General features: G+C 30.7%; 1 long non-coding RNA gene across 1 annotated transcript; it reads left to right on the forward strand.

Moving 5' to 3' along the window:
• The first annotated feature begins 3,382 nt into the window (after positions 1-3,382).
• Positions 3,383-5,645, forward strand: LOC123899176. The gene is made up of 3 exons (XR_006805528.1): positions 3,383-3,462; positions 4,191-4,248; positions 5,598-5,645. It is a non-coding gene; the product is annotated as an uncharacterized LOC123899176 (long non-coding RNA).
• Positions 5,646-7,392: the final 1,747 nt, after the last annotated feature.

Consider the following 7,392-nt stretch of genomic DNA (forward strand, 5'->3'; position numbering starts at 1 on the left):
TAAGATAGATTATGAGAGTCCACCGACGACAAGTCAATCCAAGACCGAACTGACGACCAATGAGTACCAAAAGTGCTACATGAGAGAAATAAGTGTTGTGTTGATTCAACGCCTTCGCGTCCGGACACACAAAAATGAGCATCTGGAGTGATGCCTCAAGTTGCCAAATTTGCTTTTGTTGACAATTTGTCTCGCACGAGGCTCCACACATAAATGTATACATTTAAGGGAACCCGTTTGTACCAAATGAGGTCTTCAATTGATAAAATCGAAGACGTATCCAGTGATTTATTTTTATCGGAGACCTATCCCGCGATTAAATTTTATCGGAGACATATCCCAGCAATTAAATTTTATCGAAGACATATCCAATGATTAAATTTTATCGAAGACGTATCCAGCGATTAAATTTTATCGAAGACGCATCCATTGATTAAATTTTATCGAAAACGTATCCAGCGATTAAATTTACATATTTTGCATTTGGGGGTTGCTAATTTACAACCAACGAAAAATATGTAGGTGTAAATTAGCAATGCGCACATTTTCACTTTGGACAAAAAACCCTTGACATTTAGTTATTTTACACTAGAAAATTGATGGTTAGTTAGGTAACTTTTATTAAATGTTGTACACTCATTTGCTAAATTACACCCAAACAATTATAAACATAAGCAACCTAAGTAAACAACCTAGGAAATCAAACAATCCAAACACAATTCCTTTAGACATAAAAAAAGACAAACAAAACAATTTTTGTTTTTTTACTGATAGTCAAACTTTTTTTTATAATTGTCAAACTTGTTTAATTATAGTATAAAAAAAACATCGAAGCAGCATTTGGTGAATTAAAAAAAATGGAGCATTTTCTTTTGACGTAGCTGGAGTATGTATAGTGAAAAAATGAAATTCATGTTATAGTGAAAATCTGGATCATATATATTGAAAATCTAATCACTTTACGTGAATTAAAAAAATCTGGAGCATATAGTGAAAAAATCTGGAGTGTGAAAAAATAAATTAAGTGTACTTCACATAAATCAATGGCTTTAATTAATTCATCAACTTGAATATTCAGTTTTTTTTTAAAAAAACTTTAATAAAAGATGAATTTGGATTGTATATGTTTTCTCAAGTTGTCTTTTTTTTATTTCCTAGGTTGTCTTGTGTTTATTATGGTTGTATATATTTATAATTGTTTGGGTGTAAATTAGCAAATGGATGTACAATATTTAATAAAAGTTACCTAACTAACCCCAAATTTCCTAGTGTTAAATAAGTAAATATCAAGGATTGTTTTGTCATATTAGAAAATGCGTGCATTGCTAATTTACACCAACATATTTTTAGTAGGTTGTAAATTAGCAACCCATATATATATATTGTTTAAAATCTGAAATTAAATCAACTTGGAGCATACATTAAACTCTAATTTTTTTTCCTTTGGTCCCAAACCTTGAAGAAAGGTTTCATGTTTTTATCTTCAAATACATCTGCAAAATCAATCAATTATAGAGAATGTATTATAATTTTCGAAAGACCTATATAGAGTAGAATTATAGTATTACTACATTGGATAAACTGAAGCTGTTTTTTTAATTTGCATGTGCATGATGATTCTATATTGATTCCAGGATGTTGAGTGGTGCCACTATTGAACAACAATGCTATAAGGTCTTTCCTTCCAATGTTAGGATGATTAAGCCATGTTGGATACCTGTTGTTAGCTTCAAGCAATTGTCAAACATGTTTCTGTTGTAGCTTCAAGCAATTGTCAAGCAGTTGTTAACCCAAATCCTTTTGTATTTGGTGTTTTTTTTTATAGGAAATATATTTGGCGTTGACCAATTTGCTTGTTAAGTTTTCTATATGCAAATTATATTGTGATAAAACTTTTAAAAACAGTAAAAGGAAGTTTTATTTAAATAAATTATGTTTATTGCATAGATTCTATGCTTATATGTATGTCAATGATATGTTAGGTTTTCCTATAATAAAATGTAATTATAAATTGTTGTTAGTAATCTCATGTTTACGTTGTTAGTAAATTGCATCACTTTTTTTATATGAATACAAAAAAATAGCAAACCCAAATAAATACTAAATTAAACTCGATAAGAAACCATTTATTTACCTTTTTAAAACACAAACAATATTCTTTAAAGAAGCGAGGCTCGCTTGTAAAATAACATAGATCAAACATAATCACAATTTAGTCTCAAACAAGGTAACTGGTTTGACACCAAATGTTACACATACCAATAATGTTTTAACCGATATAAATTTTATAAAATTCACCGTTGGATTAAAAGTTTATATCATATAGATCATTTGTGTAAAATTTCAGACAGATCCAAAATCATTTGATGTTGTTGAGTACATCAAAATTAATGGTTTGTGTTTTTTTTTATATGTCGCTAATCATTTACAACCAAAATTATATATATGGGGGTTGTTAATTTACAACCAACTAAAAACATTAAGGTGTAAATTAGCAATGCGCACCTTTTCACTTTTGACAAACAACTTTTGACATTTAGTTATTTTACACTAGAAAATTGAGAGTTGGTTAGATAACTTTTTTTTTTTGGTACATTAGTTAGGTAACTTTTATTAAATGTTGTACACTCATTTGCTAATTTACACCCACATAATTATAAATATGTGCAACATAAATAAACAACCTATTTAAACTTTTTTTTTTTTTCAATTTGCATAGTTTCTCTTTCAAGAAACTTGTTTCATCGTTTTTTTAAAAAAAAAATAAACTGAAGCATGAGAAATTCATCGTTTTTGGTTATAAAGTGAGTAGAGACAAGAAACATGTATAAAAAAATAAACTTGAGAATGAAAAATAAAATTAAGTGTAGTTTTACATAATTATTATTTTTACGTAAGCAAGGCTTACATAAAATTAGAAAATAGTTTTTTTGTTTAAAAAAATAAAATTGGATTGTATATATTTGCTCAAGTTGTCTTTTTTTGATTTCTTAGGTTGTCTTGTGTTTATCATGGTTGTATATATTTATAATTGTTTGGGTGTAAATTAGCAAATTGGTGGACATCATTTAATAAAGTTTACCTAACTAACCTCAAATTTCCTAGCGTTAATAAGTAAATATCAAGGGTTTTTTTGTCCTATTAGAAAAGATGCACATTGCTAATTTACACCTTAATGTTTTTAGTTGGTTGTAAATTAGCAACCCCCATATATATATCTTATCCGACACGTGTCGTCCGAGTGTCTTACAGGTGTCGGACACCGCTCAAAGGAGTGTCAAGGTAAAGAAAAAATGGCAATATACCTTTATTGTTCACCAGAAAAAATCCCATCAATCTCTTCCTGCCGCTCAAATCTTCCTTCAATTTATTACCCTTCTACCCAACTCAAATTTTCAATAAATATTCTTCTACCAAATCCAATCAATGAAGAGAAATCAAGTTTCAACAAGAGAAAACCCGGTAATTGCTCCAATCGATCTTTTTTGTTTCCTTTTTTGTAAATCTTTTGTTCTTCTGTTCCAATCGATACTTTTGTAAGTCCCACTTTTGTAAATCTTTTGTTCTATGTTTCTTAAGCTTTCTATGTTTCTAGCCAGTAACGGTGTGATGTTTGTGATGGGTCAGCACTAGGGTTTAGGGTTTAGGGACCTTTAATAATTACTACTCTTATTTGAGTTGAAGAACAACAACTATTGTTGTTACCTTTTATTTTAAACAGCTATAGTCGCAAGTATTCCTTATTTGATTAATTTGTCAAAGAGTTATTAGATAATGTGGAGTTTCACAGCTACTAGCTGCTGTGATTAATGAATTTCATTAATATTTCATTTGGTGTGAAAATGTATTATTTAAGAGATTCATGGTCACTGTAGATTGTTTCGACTTTTCTTTTCCCAAACTTGCTCTTCGTTTCCACATTTCAAGATTATTCAGAGGGGTTTCACAATTTTTGTTACGGATTTGATTTGAGAATGAACTCTTCTAAAACTGATTTGTTGTCCTTTTTTCATGGTTTATACTAGAGTACCATCTTTTTCAATTTTATCATAACTGGTGTTCTCATGATGGATGTTAATCAAAGCTATAATTTATGTCCATCTTCAATCTATTGCAATAAGATTTGCTCCACCTTCCCCAATCGCCTCGCCACTGTTCATATTCTCTTACCTTCTCTCTTTCAATTGCAGAAGGAAGAGACGCAGGATATGTCCCAAATTTCTACTCTCACAGAAACTCATATTTCAAGTTAGTCGATCTACTACTCTTGCTCATTCATCACATGTATGTGAAAACAATTTCTTTTACAAGTGTTTATTTAATTTTTCCATAAACTTATCACAGCTTGTAATGATTTTATTAACTTATGACAGCTTGTAATGATTTTCCATAAACTATGGTTTAATTTTTCTTTAATTTTTTTCAATTTTTCCTCTGTAGCTCGAAAAAGGAAAATTTCACTAATGTTTCGAAACGTCAATAAGAGCTATGAAGGTGAAAATAACACGGTCCATAACGAAAGTGGGACAAGGAGTGAGTTAAAGAGAAAAAAAAAATCAGGATCATCAGGTAACAACTCGCGGCTTACATCAGTGTACATGGATGCTTGTCATACATTAATTTTTATTTCTATATAGGGGTGAAAACCAAATCAACAGCTTTATTTCTAAATGCTTGTCATACATTTATTTTTTGTATATGGTATAGTAGTAGAATAGTAGTATAGTATCAATAAATAAATAAATAAATAAAAACGCTGCGAGAGAATCGAGAGGGCTCCATCTCGTATATAGCTATTTCCTCCTAAGAGCAGCCTCTCACTTAGTGGCAGCTCCACCTAACGGATAACCCTTTTCTCATTGATTCGGAAAAACACGTTATCAAATTATATCGACCATTACAATGCTAAAACCGAGAGCTAGCTTCATCTCGTTGATAGCTCTTTCCTCCTAAGAGTGGCCTCTCTTAGTGGTAGCTCCATCTAACGGATAGCTCTTTTCTCTAGACAAATGAAACATCAAATCTATCGATTAGGGAGTTTACATCTCGTTGATAGCCCTCTCCTCCTAATGGCAGCCTTTCCATAGGGATGGCTCCATCTAACGGGTACTTCTCCCTAACCAAAATCGGATTACTAGGTGCACCTAGGTATATAGCTCCCTTTCCATAAAGGCATCTTGTTCAATGGTGGAATTTGTGAAAAATCAACCATGGAGGTGGAGGTTGTGGGTTCAACGAACACAAGAAATGGAAGAGATGATAATTGATATTTTTTTTCTTTCTAATTGACAAGGCAAACATAGATTCCCACTAAATTACACAAACAAATCAAAGCTATGTCCTTATTACCACAAATAACTTTAAAAAAAATTAAAAAAATTTGAGGGTGTTACATTTATCTTACTTGCTAAGGATATTTTCAGCTGTTGAAAATGATAGACGTGTCAAAAGTATCGAAGAAATTGATGGATCAGTCGAAGAAGTTGAGGGATCACTAGGTAACAACTTGTGGCTTACATCAGTGTACATGGATGCTTGTCATACATTAATTTTCATTTCTATATAGGGTTTATCTTACTTGCTAAGGATATTTTCAGGTCAACATTTGGGATGTTCCGAAAACATTCAAGATATTGATGTAAAAGGTAACAACTTGCAGCTTACATCAGTGTACAAGGATGTTTATATATTTTACTTAATATGATGAAATAGATGTGTGTACAAAGTTTCTGAAGCAACATGAAAACAATATTGACTTTCATATCCCTGCATGGATTACAACTGCTGGTAAAGGAGGTACTATGGTTACTTTTAAGTAGGACAATGGTAGATGGCTATTGTGTGGAGGCATGTCAGTAGCAAAGGCTAATAATTTTAGGAAACCAACCGATGTTATGCTTGTATATAACGAAGATAACAAGTTTAGAATGCGGCTCTATTGAAATATTTTCTTAAGGGAAAGCCGGAAAGGTATGTTTAATTTCCTAGTTTTGTGTGTTGCGTTGTGATGTTTTGATTTGCACAGGTGGTTTTAAGGCTCAAGCTATATATATATATATATATATATATATATATATATATATATATATATATATATATATATATATATATATATATATATATATATATTCATGCTTCACTAAAAGATTTATTGTGGATGAGATCTAATCAATTGAGTTTTTTATTCTCAAGCTCGTGAAATAGATGCAAAACAAAGACCCAATGACAAAAGAAATGAAGATTTGTTGTATAGGGTTGAATAAAAGAGCTTGGAGAAAATGAAAGAAACTATCAGCATTTGATGCGTAAAAATCATGTGCAATTCTTTGCTATTTATAGATAAAGAATTTGAAGAGATAGATTTAAAGTAAAATTTTGTTTTAGGTAATATTTGAGACTCGAGAGTATAACAATGCATTTTGCCGTACAGTACGTCCAAATGTATTGAACTTTATGAGCACTAAACCAGTTAAAGCCTACTTTAGAAGAGATTATTTGAAAAAAGTATTACACCAGTTAAAGCCTACACCAACTAATGCATTACTTAGATTTTTTACATCAGTTAAAGCCTACATCAGTTAATGCATTAATTAAAACATCCTCTAGACACAGCTAAAAAAAATAAGGAAAAAAATATGAACAGCCAAAACAGTAGAAGATGGTCCACCAACTTTGATCCTATGTGGCATGCTTCTTTGCAATCTATAGTGGTCAAAAACTATATTATTTGTGTGAAGTGTATGGATTTATCCATAAGGTAAATTATTATAACAACGTAACATAAATAACTAGTTTATTATATCTTTTTAACCTACTTTTACCCATTTCCTTTTTAAGCTTTCAAAAATTGAATTCAAAACCCTGTACTCCGTTCGATTCTTTCTACTTTATAACAAGTAAAAAGTATGCATGATGTTCCCGTGTGTTTAACTCAGTTGGTAGGGACATCACACTATATGTGCAGGAGTTCGGGTCGAACCCGGAATACTCAACTTATTCACCTTTAGGGTGAATTTTGTAGCCACTAGGCTACTTGAAGAAAAAAAGTATGCATAATTTTTTTACTCCCTCTGTTCCAAAATGTAAGTCACTTTGACCAAATTAAGAAATGTAATTAATGTTGCATGAAAAAGAGAAACTATGAGTTAGTTTACAAAATTGTCCTTCATTAATGGTATAGGAAAAATAAATTGAATAATTGAAAGAAGAGAGTAATAAATAGTTAATAGTATAATAGGGAAAATAACATTAAATGTTTCATCGGTAATATAAAGTGACTTATAATTTGGTACAGATTTTTTTCTCAAAGTGACTTATATTTTGGAGCGGAGGGAGTAACTCGTATTTCAATTTTGGTGTTTGTCTTATTTTCTTAGTAAACTTAAAAGAAAA

Source organism: Trifolium pratense, linkage group LG7 (assembly GCF_020283565.1).
Source record: "Trifolium pratense cultivar HEN17-A07 linkage group LG7, ARS_RC_1.1, whole genome shotgun sequence".
NCBI classification, from domain to species: Eukaryota; Viridiplantae; Streptophyta; class Magnoliopsida; order Fabales; family Fabaceae; genus Trifolium; species Trifolium pratense.